This window comes from Electrophorus electricus, chromosome 7, assembly GCF_041902795.1.
Source record: "Electrophorus electricus isolate QZ-2024a chromosome 7, ASM4190279v1, whole genome shotgun sequence".
In the NCBI taxonomy this organism is placed as follows: Eukaryota; Metazoa; Chordata; class Actinopteri; order Gymnotiformes; family Gymnotidae; genus Electrophorus; species Electrophorus electricus.
In genome coordinates this window covers 5,792,326-5,810,000 of record NC_137503.1, presented here as the reverse complement: position 1 = coordinate 5,810,000, position 17,675 = coordinate 5,792,326, and the positions used below count along the sequence as shown (strand labels likewise).

Below are 17,675 nucleotides of genomic sequence, written 5' to 3'. Positions count from 1 at the left end.
ACGGCAAAGGCAGTTTTCACTGTTGGGGTGAATTTGCGGGCCTGCCATAGCCACAGGGATGAAGGCACGGTGTACGAGTTTTCTGACATCCCCTGAAGCGTTGCACCACAGGCATGCTAAAGACGTACGCGCTCGTGATATGCCTCATCCTGCCTTTGGCTCTCCTAATCTGCACTCTAAATCTGCTCTGATCTTCCCTCTTATCCTGTAGCCTGTTGTAATCTACAGTCACTTTTACTCTGTACTTAATCCATCTACTCATTCTTTCTGTGAAATATTTTGCGTTTTATAAACTCTTTATAAACACTGCATCGGTCACAATCATGCGTTTGCAATACTGTTCTTTCTGGCAGTCTTTTATAAAACCTCCTAATGCTGGTGTAGGCAGGTTAGAGCAGGACAATACTCCATTATTCCCTCTGACCGTGTCTCCTTCTCATGGGTCTGGAGGAGATCCGTTTGGTACTGCGTACACATACACTCAAGCACAGCAGGAGAAATGTTTGAAAAGGCTGTGGTCTTAGCCTTGAGCTAATGGTCAGTGCATTAAGTTGACTGCTTAGGCCCAGGGTGGCACCTTTCATTAGCGCCAACAAAAGCATCCAGTTTACTTATTAATAGCTTAAACCAAAGGCTTTTTTGAAACCGGGTTTTTCCCGTTAATGTTACAGCGTGAGTATTGGGTATGGGTTTTGCAACTGAACTTCAAACGACTAACCCCAACTCTTGCTGGCTTTATTTTGCTTTCATCCGCACCAGGGTGACCACCTCCTACAGACAGGAGTCTGCCTCATTATGTACTGCTCACAGGAGTGTAGATCCAGACCCTTCAGCCAGGAGGACACGCAAGTATCCCAGCGCACCTCCCTTGCCCCCGGCCTCAGCAGGAGAACAAGTCCCTCTTCTCTTCTCCCCCCCCCCCCCCCCAAAAAAAGTCTGGAACAGAACCCAAGCAGAGATCTCTATTAAGGCAATACCACCCACCACCTTGAAGGTCCAGCTACAGACCTTTTCACTTGATCTCTTACTGTCTTTTTTCCTGTGAGCTGTGGTTATTATGCTGTGCATGGTGCACTATGCCTACTCATTTGCATTCAACACCACTCGGGGACCTGTTGAGGGGGCGCAAAAACGGAGAAGACCAAGAGCTCCGCAATGTTTGGAGATCCTTTTATATCCCCTACCATCTTTTGTTGCCCTTAAGATACTGTAGACTCCGCCATGTTATTCAAAAGGTCAAATTGATCTATCTAGTAATTTTCCTTTGAAACAGAAGAGAGCATGTCTTTTAGGCCACTGTGGCTCTTATCAAAGGCTACTTAAATGCCAGGGTCTAATTCTCCTGTATGAAGGTATAAGCAGAATAGGGACAGACTGGGTCAATGTCTTCTAGTGAGCCAGGCCCAGCGGGGGACGCTGTAGCAGTCTCCCCCAACCCCACCCCAACACCAACACCCTCAATGCTGCCCTCAACCCCACACCCAACCCCACCTTCAACCCCACACGCAACCCCACCCTCACCCCAGGCGGGCACGAGGCTTTCACCTGGGAACACAGGAGCTGCAGTTGTGTGACTATGACTAGCACATGCGCTCTTCTGGCTTCTGACATAATGACGTGTGTGTGTGTGTGTGTTAATGCACTCGTCATACAGGTGAGAGCAAACCTGGAGCTGATCCGGAGTAAATGTGAAAAAGCAGAGAGTCTGGAAGTAGAGCTGGAATAGTGCACCTCTGTCACACATGATACAGCCATTGAAGAGCTCTGTGATGAATCCACTGCACACTCTGCAGCTGTATACTTTGATATTTGCACCCTTAGCCCCCATTACTGATCGTTTGTGTGTCTTCATACCTCTAATTTCCCCTGGGTGCCCCACCAGCATTTAATAATTATAATCCCTCTCACTGTATCAGCCTATTACTTTAAATACCATACACTTGGTCCTGGTATGGGCTTCTGTTTTACAGGTATGAACAGTCTACTCTGGGAATACTATAGATTACACTACAGTTGTTCATTTTGCTTTCTCGTGGTCAGTCATGGTTCTTGATTGTGTCATCTACATTACATTTCAATGTAAGACATATCAGTGCTAGATTGGTGAAATGGCCATAGATTCATTGTATTTGTCAGGGACACTTATTTTTGCTCTGAGTGTGCATGTTTATGTACGTGGAGAATACCTGTCCAGCAGTTTTCTTAGAGACGTCAGTAGCCTCTTGTTGATTTGTTTCCCGTATCCTGCTAAGCTTTGTTCTGCGTGACGTTTGTGAAGGAACGTGGGTTAATGCTCTTTCCTGGGCAAGCCCATTCAGGGAAGAGCTCTGCACTGTGTCCCTGGGGCAGATCCAGGGGGCAGAAGCAGGAAGTGATGGCTTTTGCCCCTTACTTTTGGAAGGGTAACCATGTCATAAGCTAGTGGCTGTACGACTGATTAAAGCAGTGCAACACGCTGGCTAGTAGCAGAGCGGTGGCTGGTCTCTTTTCAGGAAGCTCACCATAGGAATGAGGAAAGAATGATCTACACTGTCACATGTAACTCTTGCTCTCAGCTTAGTTTCTCCAAGGTCTAGAACTGCAATGTTCTAGTGTGCTGTGGGTCTCCCTACCTTCACTCTGCCAGGTCTCCCGGGCCTCAGATCGAATTGCACCGTGCTGCTGACTAGTGTGTCTGTGTACATTTGTGTGTGTGTGTGTGTGTGTGTGTGTGTGTGTGTGCACAGCTGCTGCAGACAGGAGATATTGGTGTGTAAGAAATCAATGTTGTATTTTAATTTTGATGTCAGTCATGCCTCACTTTGACCTCCAGGCCCAAGTGCTACAATTCTTTCCTTCTCCCTCCTATTGGACAACATAATTTGAAATGGGTCTCAATGGAAATCTCCCATTGATCTGACCTGTCATGAATGTGACTCTACTGTAAATGGATGGGGTGTTTCTGGAGCAACAATAAAGTTCTTGCGCGTTATATTCCATTCTGTAAGTTAGCTCCTTCTGCTCCACTGTTATGGGCTTGCTGAGGATTAGAGTGGCAGATAAGTGTAAATTGACCCTTTCAGATGTAAAGGTTATACATCTTAGCATGTTGCTCCTGCTTTACCCAAGAGAGAGAGAGTTTAATGGGGGGTTGCACATGGCAACAAATGCACATTTCTTGGCAGCGTTACACAGCTCTTACTAAGCTTGTACAACTAATGGAGGAATTTATATCATGCTGAGTAAGACATATGTGACAAGAGTTTGGTTTTGTGTGTGTGTGTGTGTGAGTGTGAGAGAGAGAGAGAGAGAGAGAGAGAGAGAGATGTTAAGACATGCCTGGTGTGTGAGTGGTAGATGGAGAGAGAGAGCGGGGGAGAGAAACAGAACCGTACAGTCAGAAATGAGTGTTCGCCTGAAAGTTGTCCTGACTGGGTCATTTTCGCCCAGTGCGGCCGGCTCTTCTCATTTGTCCAAATGAGAAGACGCATAGTGCAGATGAACTCTGCTACACTAAAGGTGCTGGCTGTTCAGTCCTCTTGGTCTGCTTTGATGTGGAAGAATCGCTTGACTCAAGAGAGAAACATTCCCACATCAATGTTCATGGGTGTACCACGGCCCAAACATGATGGCCGGGTGGACCTTCCTCTGAAGGAGACACTGGTCTTCTTCCTGGTCTTTCTCTGCCTTGACGGCCGAGCATAAGGGTTAGGGAGGTTTAAAGAGGAGCTTGGTGGCAATGAAAAGCATCCATTTTAATTGGAGCCTGACATGAAGTTGACAGAGCCTGGAAAAAAGGAGATTAAAACTCGTCTTCAGTGGCCTGATTATTTCTTTCCCCCCAGGAGCTCACTCAAACAAACATAAGCAGAAACACACACACACACACACACACACACACACACACACACACACACACACACACACACACACACACACACAGACAGAGGGAGAGAGCTGGCTGTGATGTGAGACTGCTCATTTTATAATGGTATTGATCCAAAATCACAGAAGTGCCTTTCACACATTAGGTAACCAGGGAGATGAGAGCTTTACATTTAAATGTTGAAGCAGTGATTTTCTACATGCAACATGGGAGCAAGCGACAAGCCTAGACAATTCTTAGTGGGTTAAAATTGCTTTAACCAAATGAGTAAAAGAACACTGCGGGTTTATGTGAAACTTTGAGCATTTCGAATAAAAGTGTCTGAGCGAATGGATGCTGAATGCAGTGGTGAATCTAGGGCTTACATTAAAGCTGTGACAGTCACCTACTCCATCAATGAGCCTGAGCAAAGGGGGAAGTTCTTTGTCTTCCCCTGGTCCTTCTGTTTGCCCTTTTCGGTCTGTCCTTTGTCTGTTGAGATATGGTAACAAGCATGCATGAGTTGCCCAGGCAGCCGCCGTACAGCGACGTTATCATGTGAAACGTGTCCTAGATCTGATCAACTTTTTTTTTTTTTTTTTTTTGCTCCAGAGCAGAGACATGCTTCACAAACCAAGAATGCCTCTGTGCATTTCTTTAACCAACATCTTTCACTGTCACTTACACATGCGCACCCATTGTTATGGTGGCTTTTTAACTGGAATCTCTCTCTCTCGCTCTCTCTCTCTAGTGCTGTTCCTCCCTTCTCCTGTTCTTTGTTTTCCTTCTCTCTCCTCAAACACTGACAATTTTATCAAGGGGCTGCAACATGACAAGTATAAACAAATTGGCACACAAAAAGGCCTTATAACTGAAACCGGGTTCGAGCAGACCCGGCCGGATTTGTATTATTGACCTCGCCTACCTATTGAGGGCTCCGGCGTGCGTGTGATTAGCCGGATTACTATAGCCATCGCAGAGAAAATGGCCCTGTCCGTCAAGCCGGTCGAGCGGTGAATCACTCAGACCCGTGCCGCTTGGGGCATTTAAGCGGTTCACATGACGGACGGGACTGGTGGATTCACATCTCCCCTCAGCCAGAAACGAGACTTTCACATAGGTGTGAAATCGTCACCGCTCTCTGCTCGATTCAGAATCTCCTGGACGACTGAGGATTCCCCCACCCTCCTGATGAGGGCAAAATGTGGACATGATCTTGCCGCTTTGTGCCCCAGCTGCGGAATAGACAGATTGAGGGAGGAGACAGAGACGGGCTGTTGGAGGGGGCAGTAGCAGGTGGGTGGAGAAGGCAAAATGAAGCCTTGAGATCTGAGAGTGCAGGAGATGAATGTTTTACATCAAGAGCCACCCCAATCAGACTCTGCCTTTCGTGGGCCCCGGGTCTTATCCCCCTTGCAATAGCTTGTTAACCACTGGGGGAGATAGTGAGAATGTGGGTGGATGCGTTTTGTTCCCACAGAGGTGATTTGTATTTGTTATCATATGGGCAGCCCGTGTTTGACAGCACCGGCTAATGGTCCCATCTGCAAGGTCTTCCCCTCTATTGCATGCTCGAATACAGGGTGCTTATGCATAAAGATGTCGCCATGCATGGCTATGGTCAACCATCTTCCCTTTAAGATAACGTGTTATAGAGCTTCTCCTTCTCTCCTGGCACATGTACAAGCTGCGGAGAGATACTACCTCATCGTGGGCATCTCAGAATTTTCCATAAAGACCCTGTAGTGCAGTTTTAAAGTCATGAAGCCCGGTGGAAGACCAGCTGCAGTCCCGCACCGTGGGTTTGGGATGTTCCCTCCCCAGCTGCATCTCCGTTTGCCACCTGGCTGGCCGCCATGCCACCGGTGGCCTAAGATCCCAGATCACATCAGCCCTCCCGCCGCAGGTAGAGGTCGGGAAAGGTCACGGGTGCTGGATGACCCTCTTCCCAGGCAGAGCATCAATCCCCGGGACAAACTAACAATGGGCCCCTCCATCTGGGGCTGAATAATGACGCGGCATCCGAGGCGAGCGCGCCCTGTGTCCAGGCGATAAGCCGTGGCGTCTGCGCCTTAGCCCAGCTGAAGAGCCGCTCCCCTTTTGTCCCCGTCAGGGCTGCCACTCTGCCCATGATTAATAATTGATACTGAAGATCAATTATCATCAACCAGTTTCAGAGAACGCAGAAGTGGCATCTGGGTTTTTTGGTTTTTTGGTTTTTTTAATGCTCCTGTCATAATGGCTGTTAAACCCATTGTGCGTCACATGCATAATGTTGGCAATCTATTGGGATGGTTCGGAAAGCTCTGTTTCTGAGGATAATAGAATTATTAAGCAGTGTGTCATACTGAATAGCACATTACAAAGAGCAGTCTTTTAACTGATCTTCATTTAAATTGAGAGCATTCACCAATATTAAGCATTCACCTTTTTTTTTTTTTTTTTTTTTTTTTTTTTCTCAGCATGTGCAAAGCTAAATGAGTCAATTACTTTAACATGATCTTTCCCAAAACTTGATACATGTTGTTTCTGCAGAGATGGCCTTTAACAGCCTTTATGCTATCAGGTACGGAAGACCGTCAGTTCGTTCGGCTTCATGCTGTAGTCTTTACTGTCTCCCCTTCTGTGGTGTTTCACTGCTATCACGCTTTTTCTAATGTTACCGTCTTTTCTTCCATGCTCATTCTGTGTCTTTTTGGTTTTGTTTTCATGTTTGCTGCTGTCACCGTTTTCCTCCGTCAGCGGTTGACGTCTCGTCTCCGGACACTTGTACGTCTGGCACATGATGCAGCGAGTAATGTCACTAGTGCCTGTGGGCCTCATGGTGGACATGCTCTTTTGACAGGAGGGAGGCAGGGTAGGGTTAACTAGAGGACCATGGGGAAGGGGGGGGAGAGTGCCCAGACACACACACACACACACTGCAAGAGACCACACTGCTCAACAGTAAAAAGCTCACATGCTGTGACTGAATGTGGTGTTTTATTCCACTGACTGTATTTTATTTCACTGTTTGATGCATTGGGAAAAGGTTCGACTTCTTCATTGACTTCAGCCAGTAATTCTCATTCTGGAACCTAAAGAGTCTCTATATACATTCATCATTTGCAGGATCTGACCAGTTGTTTTTTTTTCCATTTATTATCCATAGTAAAATACACAGGAAAATTTGTATATATTTACATAATTATAAATTCTGTTTGTGCAGGAAATGATTGAAACCAGTTGGCATATTGGGTGTAAAAGCATTTTTGTGTTTTAATTAGGTTGCTGAATATTTCAGAACACTAGCAGTGTAATGTGCTGAGATGTCATAATCGCCCGTCACACAGAAAAAAACAATGCGTGGTGATCACTCTGCGTTTTGCATGGGAACACAGTCTGGGTTAGTGGCTGACCTGTTTGTTTCCGGGAAATGTTATAAGATTCGCATTTGTTTGCGCTTAAATCCAGCAGCGCAAGTCAGACTAGTGTGTTGACGATGTAATCTGTCAGGCTTCACCGTGAATGCCAGCCGTACACAAGCAAGCGGGCTGTTCTACACACTCTGCCTTCTCCCCTATCACGGCTAATATGATCCCATTTATTCTCTTATGTGTTTATGCACTGTTAATGTCCCAATCACACTCAATTAGCCAGTTAATCACTCACCTCTTTAATAGTTGCATTGCCCAAAGAGTGTGATCGTTCTAATGTGTGTTCTTGACTGCGCTAAAGAGGACTGTGTTTGTGTCTGGTTAACATAAAGAAAATGTGCGTTTGTGTGTGTCCGGCTGTCTTGGGCTTCCAAAGTAATATCATATTTAAGCTGAACGCATAATAGAGGTTTGCAAACACAAAAGAGAGAAAAATTAAATTGAGTCTTCAGATTAGTGTTTGCTCTTCTTGTTGCTATACTGTACCGTGTCTCTAACAAGTGTGTGCAATCTGTTGTATGGAATGTTGGGGGATTGTGTATGCCATTCCAGACAGATTTCAATGGATGATTCAAGTTCTTCTGGTGACTGAGAGGTGGGGGTTTTTTCCCACATTTTTCAATACCAATAGAGCGCGCGTGTGTGTGTGTGTGTTAGAGAGAGAGAGAGAGAGAGAGAGAGATTTGGGGGGGGAAGCAAGTAGAGCTTCAGTATTTTAGCAGCTGCTTGGTGGTCTAAGCCCCTGGGCTGATGACAACATCGGATGAACTCTCGCACCAGACATGCACCCTCAGGGAAAGGTGTGACTACACTTCTCTGCCCTCACATGTGTCTGTGCATACGAACAAACTCATGGGAGTAGCAACATGTACATAATGATGTCAGTCTTGGGTTTGCAAAAAAAAAAAAAAAAACGCCCTAGAACAGGAAAGAACCAAGAAGATAAAATGGTAATAAAAAATAGGGTAAACCAGTTCATTGCGCTTGGTCACCTGAATCCTGGGAGGCTCTCAAGCAGATTTAGGAGACCAGATTTCTGCTGGTCGTCAGTCAATGGTAGAGTGAGGTGGGACGAGGACTTCACAGTAGGGCAGGCAGCTGCAGGAGATGCAAGGGGCATCAGGTTGCCTCTCCACGAAGATTAATTCACACAGATTGTCCCACATTAATCCTGTGAGGGCCAGCCAAGCCTATAGGTGAGAGCACCCAGGCATATTTTGCACCGTACAGCTGCTAACGCACCTCTGTCATTCCCTTTCTCTGTCCCTCTAGAACACTCTGGTTATCTACCTCATTCCTTTCTTCACTTCCTCCCTACCTCAGTCTCTCTTTTGCTACCTCACTCCCTACCTCATTCCCTTCTTCACTCCATCCTTACCTCATTTACTCCTATACTACATTTCCTTCCTTCACTCCCTCCCTACATCCCTCATGCCCTATTTCACTCCATTACATTCCATGCCTCACTGCTATACTCCCTTCCTACCTCATTTCCTTCTTTATTCACTTCCTCCTGCATCACTCCATCCTTTACCCCTTACCTCTTTCTCTCTCTCTCTTATTGCTTCCCTACCTCATTTCCTCTTTTACTCACTTTCCTTGTCTCAATACTCAAAAATCTTTCTTCTGTGATTCTCTCTCAAATTTCTGATGCTGTTACCAGTGTCAGTTCACAATCATAAATCTTAGACTGTAAAATAATGTCATTCAAATTCAGGTGTTCTGTTATTTGAACTACTGATGCTTGTGTATTCTTTTTCCATATTCTAATACCCAGTGTATTACCCTAATCTGTGCCCAGCAGGGCATGCAGTAGTGTGAGTGTGATTGGCTCAGGCTGTTGTGGTGAGTGCAAGTGGACTTGGCCTGTTTGGCTTTAACCCCACCTCCCTCTCAGGTGTTCTGGTCTGACCAGCATGCAACACCCTATTAAAGGCAGCCAAGCTGGTCTTTAGTGTGCCAAACCTCATTCCCCCAGCTGAACCCATGAAACGGGGTGGATACCTTGAAGAGCAGATGTTGGGCACTGAGCATCAGGGAATAGGGGAAGTTCATACTTACAAGCTATAAGCTCAACCCAGAAACCCAAAAATATAACAGGAGGAAGATGTAACATTACACATTACGATTACAGTCCATATAAACCAGGCCTTTTTGTTCCAGCTTGTATAGACGGCATGTGTAGTTTATCCTGCCTGAACGGCTACAGTCCTCTTTAATCACACAGTCCATGCTAAAAAGCATTAGCTCATTTTATCTCTGTAGACATCGACATGTGTTCCCTGCAGCCCTCAAGTACGGACTCTCTCTCTCTCTCTCTCTCTCTCTCTCTCTCTCTCTCTCTCTCTCTCTCTCTCGCTCTCTCCTCTCGCCATAGCGCTGGCCATTCGTCTTCATCAGACAGAAGAAGTGACATGGCAGCACCCTGAATAATTGAAGACGCGCTCTAATGATTGGCCGCTCGGTTAACAAAGACGAGAGGGTGGTGGGTCAATGTGAGTGCTGGTGTCAGTTGTCATGCTCTGAGGTGATGTCATCGCCTTAGACGCACTCCTCCGTAACCCTCCACAGACAGAGGGCAAACGACTTGTATTCAAATCAAATGTGAGATCATATCTTTCAGATATGATATGTCTAAAGCTGTTTCAACCATTATAAAAAGGCAAACAAACCTAATGGGACTAAAAACCTCCTGGTGCTAAAACCCTGCAGGGGCCAAAAACCCTGCTGGGACTAAAACCCTACTGGGCACCCACTGGAACAAACCCTGTCTTTTCCTACAAGAGAGATCCATTATAGTCTTGACTTTTCAATCCAAAAAGTCTTTTTATGGGGAAAGTTGTACTCTTCATTAATCAAATCTCCTATAAGACAGAATCATTGGTAGATTGAAGCCAGGCCATCCTGTCTGCCGTCACGTTGCTCTGCGCTAAACATGATGATATGCCTACGTTAGGCCAGCTGCAAAAGGCAAATTCACTGCATTTAATTCAGTTTGCTTTTCCCATGGCTGGCTTGGAAGTAACCGTGGTGTCCAGTGCCACAGCTGCTCTGATTGGTCAGGCGCACCACTGCGTATACAAATCAGCAGCCTTGTCTCTGTTTGGGCATGCATCCGTGTCTGTCCTTTGTGGGACAGGCGGGTGGGTCCTGCAGCCGTTGGCATAAGTAGGCCTTTCTTTTTTGGTTTATTCTGGTCGTCTTTCTTCATCCACAGTAATTCTGTCTCGAGATCATTAGTAGATCACACTCATGTTTTCCTCAAGTGTGAAACTGCCACTACCATCATGTGTTTGAGCAGTTAGTCCATCTGTTTATTCCAACAGACATCATCATTACTCACTTCTAATGTAAGAACAGACTAGTACCTGAAAAATTTACAATTTCTACCATAACTGGACTTAAAAAGTTTAATTGACCTAATTTTAATTAATGTGCATACATTAAAAGTTGACATACTTAACAAGTGAATTTCTTTCATATCTTTGTATGTTACAAATTTAATTTTGTTTCCTTACTTGTGTTGAATACATGTACTTTTTTTTCCCTCAAAAAAAATCACTCTAGCTATTCAGTATTTCTTTCTATGTAATATGCATGTGCAGTGTTCTTGCCCCAGGCCTTGTGAGAATGCACTGCCAGACATGTAGGACCGTGAGTCCTGACTGCTCTCAGATGTGATCCTACTGTTCAGTGCAGCATGACTTGTAAGATTTTTTTTGCTAGTTCCTTTTTATCTCAGCCCCTTGCTTGTTGGGGCGATATACCAGTGTTCAATTAGTCATTTTCTTCACCTTCTGTTTAGTCTCCTGGGGTTAACCCTTTCCTTCCTTGCTCTTCGCCAGTGGTCTCGCGAGGCTCCGGGGAGGGAGGCAGGTTTGCCGATGTTTATCCTCTCTGTGCAATGATTTGCTGTATGAGCTTATCCTCTCCTCTAATGTTCCCCTAGTGCCTTTCCTCATCATCAATCTTCATCACCCCATTTTATCTCGTACTCTTTTGCCAGTGATCCTTTGAGAAACAAATATGTATGTTTTCAACTAAACTCCACATGTTGGAAACCTTTCGGACAAAAGTCTTTTTGCCTTCATGTGTTATTCATCCAGTGAAAGGTTCTTCAACATGGCTCATTAGGATTTTCCCTTTTCTTGTAGTTTATTTGGCATGTCATATTTGCCATGTGATTCTACTAACTTCTTAATTTACTCTGGTCTTAACATTTCTTATGTTTCTTGTTCTGGTTTTCTAAGAGCTATAGGCGATAGGTCAGGGCTTGAGCACAGTGCATAAAGCAGCATGCTGTGGGGAAAACGGAGGCAGCTGGCTATAGTAACCATTTACTTAAATGACATCCTCTCATTTGTAAAACTGTAATTTCCCCTTGATCACTCTTTGGCAGGGCCCTTGATCCAGGCCCACTTGCAGACAATCTTTTGTGCACAATGTTCTGTGCACATCCTATGGTTGCTGCCTAAATCCATTGAATGACTAAATGTGTCTAATTTACAACTGAACACTTTTTCTTGATTGTGCATCTGTGTGTGTGTGCGTGCATGTGATAAACATGACACTCTCCCTTGTCCTCTTGGATATCCAGGAATCCACGTTTATCCACCTGGCCCCTTCAAACTCACGTCCTCTGAACAGCATGGTTATTACACATTGGCTGTTTGACTTCTCACTGCTCTGAATGAGCTAGCCTTTGCCTGCACACAACCACAATCCCCCCTGCAGGCAGGGGTTGGTTCAGCTGGGACACTGTCAATAGCTTCTGGCTCTGGTTTCTGAAGAGACTGCACATCACTGGCCTGCCACTCTGGGCAACAGTGTGGAACCTGATTCAGGATGCCAGTGTTGCTAAGTGATGAACAGTGTCACTGAGCTTTTTCCTCACTTCCCACACCTTTAAAACTATGCTACTGGTTAGAATAAGATTTGCAAAAACTTTTTTAGACTTTTCTAACAAAAGCACTGCAGATGGTCTCCAAGACTGAAAAGCAAGCAACAGTTTGATTGCAGACTTCCAGTTGGAAGTCATGCTTGCATTTTGACCCTTCTCTTAGGTACAGTGGTGAGAAGAAAAAAAAAGTACAGAAAAGGTATGCAGATATTTTGCATTGAAGGGAATCATATGTAGTTTTAAGAAAGATCTTTCAGCATAATTGAAAAGCACCATGTTTAGCTGCAACATGTTATTAAAAATAAATCAATAATACATAATCTAAATTAATACTAAATAAATGAATGTAGTTAGAATTAATTCCTAAGATGACGTAAGCCTTAATACTACTGGTAGATACAGGGTAGCTTTAAAGATCCCGTGCATAAAGGAATGCTCTGCTGGAATCCTTCTTCTCCATGATGTAGCATGCCCATGATGCACGGCCACCAGAAAGCACAGCCATGTTTACGGTTTGCTTTGTTCTCCGTATTTGACCCCTGTGGGTTGTGGGTTAGATGATGACATGCTGGCCCCTTTGAAGTCTTGTACAGTTCGCCAATGGGGAGGGGGGTTTCGTGCATGCCGTGGTCGATGATTAAAAGAGCGGTCAGGTTATGCTTGCTTTGTAATTTGTACTACGGGAGGGTTTAGCCCCCCCCCCCCCCCCCCACACACACACACACACTCCATTCTCTAGTCCATCCCAGTACCTACTGAAGGGCACTCTACAAAACTGTACAGTATTGTCAACGGACACATGCTAACCTATTCTCAGTGACATTTAAATGAATAAACCATTGCTAAATAGCCAAAACCGAGTGTTACCATAAATATTCATATCTGCTTTGACCTGGTACAGTACAAGTCAACCATTGATTTATATGTTAATGTGTCACCTTCAACCATCCGAGCATTAAGTCATGCCTAAGGGCCCTTAAGATAGAGTGTGGGTACTGCAGCAGACCCTGGAATGAAGGAAGTTTGCAGACCTCTTGTGTGTAATTAATTTTATCTGATAATTCTGTGATTTCATCCTGGGATGAAGAAAGTATGCGGTAAGGCCCTTGGTTCCACCTTACACCCGAACCCCAGTTTACCCCCCCCCCCCCCCGCCCCCAACGGATGACCAAGCTCACTCACACGTGCACTGTAGCTAATTCCAGAGTGTCTGCCACTCCCACAGATGTGGTAGCTGCGCACTCGAATTGCTTCTGAACAGGACTAGGAATGCTACACCTCTAGCAGAGGCCTTTTCTCCACGTGCCTCTCACCCTTTAGAAGAGGGTTATGTTATGTTATGTTAAGGTTTATTCCACACTGCTGTCAAACTCCCTAGAAGCCCCAGTACCTTTGTTTGTGAGCTTGTGTTGAGGCATGGTTTCAGAGCTGGCAGTCACTGAGTCACACAATGTAGAAGCATACTAACTAGAAGGGGTAAAGGGCACAGCATCCCAGCAGGTCTGCGTGACCGTATGAGTCAGGCAGCTGAGCTGAGAGCTCCTTTCTCTGGTTCTGCAACACTGGCAACATGTGATTCTGCAAGCTGACGTCACTCTCCATCCACACAAACCCCCCGCCCCCCAGCACACATGCTCTCTCTCTCTCTCTCTGTCTGTCTTTCCAACATGCGCACACACATTCTTAAATTTAAAGTCTAATACACAATCTCAGTCAGACCGTAATCCTGCTGGACTGTTCTACTGTAGGCCATGAAGATATGATATCAACTCGGCCTCTAATCCTCTGCAGCTTGCTATTATTGAATCTATTCATAATTCACTTCCTCGAATACCCTCCTATAATAATGACAGGATCTGTCAGTATTCACTCCCAGGAAGGGGATACACTCGGGACGTAAGCTTGCAAACCCTGTTCAGCCACTTATCCCACACCAGAACATCAGAATTGCTCTGGAGCCTAGCAGGACTCCCTAGACTGTTAAAGCAGAACAATAGGCTCTTTGCCTACGACCAGAGTAACTTCAATCCACGCAAGAGTCCTAAGATTATGCTGTTTGTTAAACAGCCCCTATCTTATCTTGTGTCTGATATAGTACTTGTACAGTAGTGTCCATACCTACCAAATCAGCTCTGCTGGCTGTAAATGTGAGAAGGGTGTGTGGATCTAGATACTGATATCTGTCTGAGTCATTTAGCCTGCTCTGGCTCAGACAAGAAAGGGTTAAAGAGTCTGTCCTTTATCTGGCGGGCTGCAGAATGCTGAGCCATGGTGCCCGGTGCCATGACAACCAGAGGGCTGTGCAGAAAGGGAGGATAGAGAAGAGGGGGTGAGTGTGCAGTAGGTATGGGGGCAGGGGAAGGAGACACAAAAGTAGACTAGAAAGGGGTTGGGGGCGGGCGGGCGGGCGGGCGGGGGGGGTAAATCACATAAGAACTTTACAACAATGAAGGAAAAATGGCTGAGGTAGAGAATTGGGGGAGAGGATAAATGAGAGAGGGAGTAAGAATGAGAGTGCACTATATAGAGGTGGGTGGATGCCACCAGCTTGTTACCAAGTGTCACCAGAGTATTGCATCAGTCCAACAAGGATGCTCACATTGCAGGATGACATCACCCACCCAACCAGCTGAGAGAGAGAGAGAGAGAGAGAGAGAGAGAGAGAGAAAAAAAATATCTCTCCACCGCTCACTTTCACAGAGTTATTAACACATTGATGTCAGGCTACTCTGTAACACATGCCCTCAGCCTAGTCATGCTTCTCCACATATTCTCCTCTGCATCTGTGTGCATCTAGACAAATCTTAAGAGAATATGGAAATGTTACGGGCACAAGGAAAGTGCCAAGCAATTTCCAGACAATATGGCTAATCATTTAAACTCAAATACATTATCCAAGACACATGACTCCTACTGCCGAGTGAAGCTGTAAGAGCCCATTAGAGTAGATCAATGGCAGAAATACTGGCTGATAGCAAGTCATGCTGAAAGTGTATCTGAAGAACTTTGAAGGATCTGTAATGTCTGTCTTGTTTGCAGTATACTTTGTGTGCCTTGTGTAACTGATGTTCGTAACCTAGCTTAGTAAAATATACTTTTTCATTGGTAATTTTCTATGCTGTTGCATTAGCCTATTTCTAGGCTATAGCATTAGCATATAGTATTTATTTTATGAAATTATTTCTCTTGGTAAACAGGGTTTTATTAAACTCAAACAACCACAGCCTCAGATGAGTAAGGCTAAGCTTGGGGTTACTGGAACTGGGATTGTTCTTGAGTGTTGTCATAGGGAGACTACAGTAGCTGAGCTAGCCCATGCAGCATTAGGGCTAGTTCATGCCTCTCCAGATGCCCTCAGCTACAGGCAGCCCAGAGGAGAGTACTGCTGCCACCATGGCCTGGAGAGACGTGGTGTATGGCTTAGACAGGTACTTTCTGATATCACATTTCCAAAGAGAGGGAAAGTGGGAGACACAGAGACAGAGAGAGCAGCCTGGCCATGATGAGCTCAGCAAAAAAGTGAAAAGGCGATCTCTCACCATGTGTAATTTACAATGGAGTGAAACCAATTTCCCTCAGCCATTTCAGCTGGAGAGCAATGACATTACCTCTTTTAGACTTCAAAACTTTATGAATTATGCATAAGAGCAGTGGTTACACAACAGCCAAGGTTTTGTGCAACTTTGATATTCCACTTATGTCTATGTTTAGCATGGGGCTATCAAACAGTGTATTCACATCTTCACTAAAAGTGTACATTCCACCAGAGTTGCTAAGGTTACAGAGAAATATGATAAAGCCTAAGGCTACTGCATAATCTACATAATCAACTCAGGAACAGCTGACATAAACTCTTGTCTCCCAACAAACAGGCAGTTTTGCTACTGCTGCTAATACATAACTCACTTTACTGCCTTCCATTTGACAAGCCAACACTAACTTTCCAACTTCCCCCAAACATCCTTTTTGTGGTCCTTTTGAATGTGTAAGGCAATGTTAGCTTGGTGTTGTAGCCAGGCAAATTAAAATATCTCCCTTTGCTAGAGAAGATTGAACTTTGAATTTAAAAAAATGGCAAACTACATGCAAATTTGCAGTGTGGAATGAGAATTCAGCTAATGAAAAGTAAGAAGGCAGTCACTGACTCTGTCAGATGATGCAGGAATGTAAGGGGCCACTTTGAAAAGGGAACAAAACTCAGGAAAAAGCCCAAGCAGCGTTATTGCTATGCTGCAAAGTTACACTTTTACACTAAGGTGGAGTACCAGTTTGGATCACTATATCAAGTTGTCAAAATATACAAACACTGAAATGCTCTCATCACTGGTTAGTACTGGTGTTGACGCATCAGTCATGTAATTGTGTGTTAGCCCACTGCCAAGTGAGAGAATTTCAAGATCCCATCTATTCATACTTTTTAGGATTTCTCTATGTAAACAGATTTTGAAAATATTGTTCTTCTTGTTGTCATTTCCTTGTTGCTTCAGTAGCTGTCATGGATTTTTTTTTTTTTGTTCTATTAAACAGTTTTCCTAGAATTGCATAGATACTTTGCTTACAACATTGGATGATTTTCAATAAATCTGGTATTGTTTAATTTCACTTTTGTTAACTGTTATTTTGTTAAGTAGCCAGCATGTAATAAATACCTTATAGATGCAATAAATACAGTTAATTGCTCTATTTGTAGGGAACATATAAGAGTAAGTTCTTGGCAACCATAACTCTGTTTTTGGCTTTTATATACAAAGTTCTTTTTTTAAGAGCTCAGCTTTCTTTTCACTGTCCTGTAAAAACGCACATCAAAGCATCCTGGCATATCAGAGCTTCGCTTGGCTGTAACTGGTGTCTATGGCAACTATTGACCACTTGCATAACAATCTAATCCCCATGGTCACCTGTGCATGTGGGCGTGGCTTCAGTGTGAACGCAGCGAACAATGTGGTTGAGCCCCAGGAGGCTCACTTTAATCTCCAGGTGAGCCTCCTGCCTTGTAATGTAATATTCTGAGCTGATTATGAGCCTTGCAATGGAAGTTTGTAATTAGAAATGCAGTATGCAAATAGGTGCAGACTACACTGTATGCATTTGTTCATTACAGTTTACATGCGAGTTCAACTTTTTCCCAGAGCTCTTGTGGGTTACCAGTGTGAGTCAATTCCTGTTTGTTTTGGATCCTTCTGTCAACATTGGACTGAGGCACAAACCGTGACAATTAAGCAATTTTGACACACTTGACCATAGGAATCTCTGGCAGGCACGAGCCATATGGATGGTCCTTTATGACTGCATTAAATAGATGCACCTATTGTTTGCGTCTGTTTCTGCACAGGGTATGGAGGATCCTCCTTGTCCATGATGTGTGTAGATTTCACACATAAGGAAAAAAGAGGACAGGCCAGAGAGAGAGAGACAGACTGATGTCTACGCCCAGTGTTTTGTAAAGGCAGGCATTATTCCACACTGGTTTTGCATCTGTATTTTCATGTTAGTAATACAATATTATAAATATACA

The 17,675-nt window shown here is 44.6% G+C and overlaps 1 protein-coding gene across 1 annotated transcript in view; it reads left to right on the top strand.

Moving 5' to 3' along the window:
* pik3r3b (phosphoinositide-3-kinase, regulatory subunit 3b (gamma)) overlaps positions 1 to 17,675 on the top strand; it is a 123,884-nt gene that overhangs the window by 85,876 nt on the left and 20,333 nt on the right. The gene's annotated exons all lie outside the window — the stretch shown is intronic.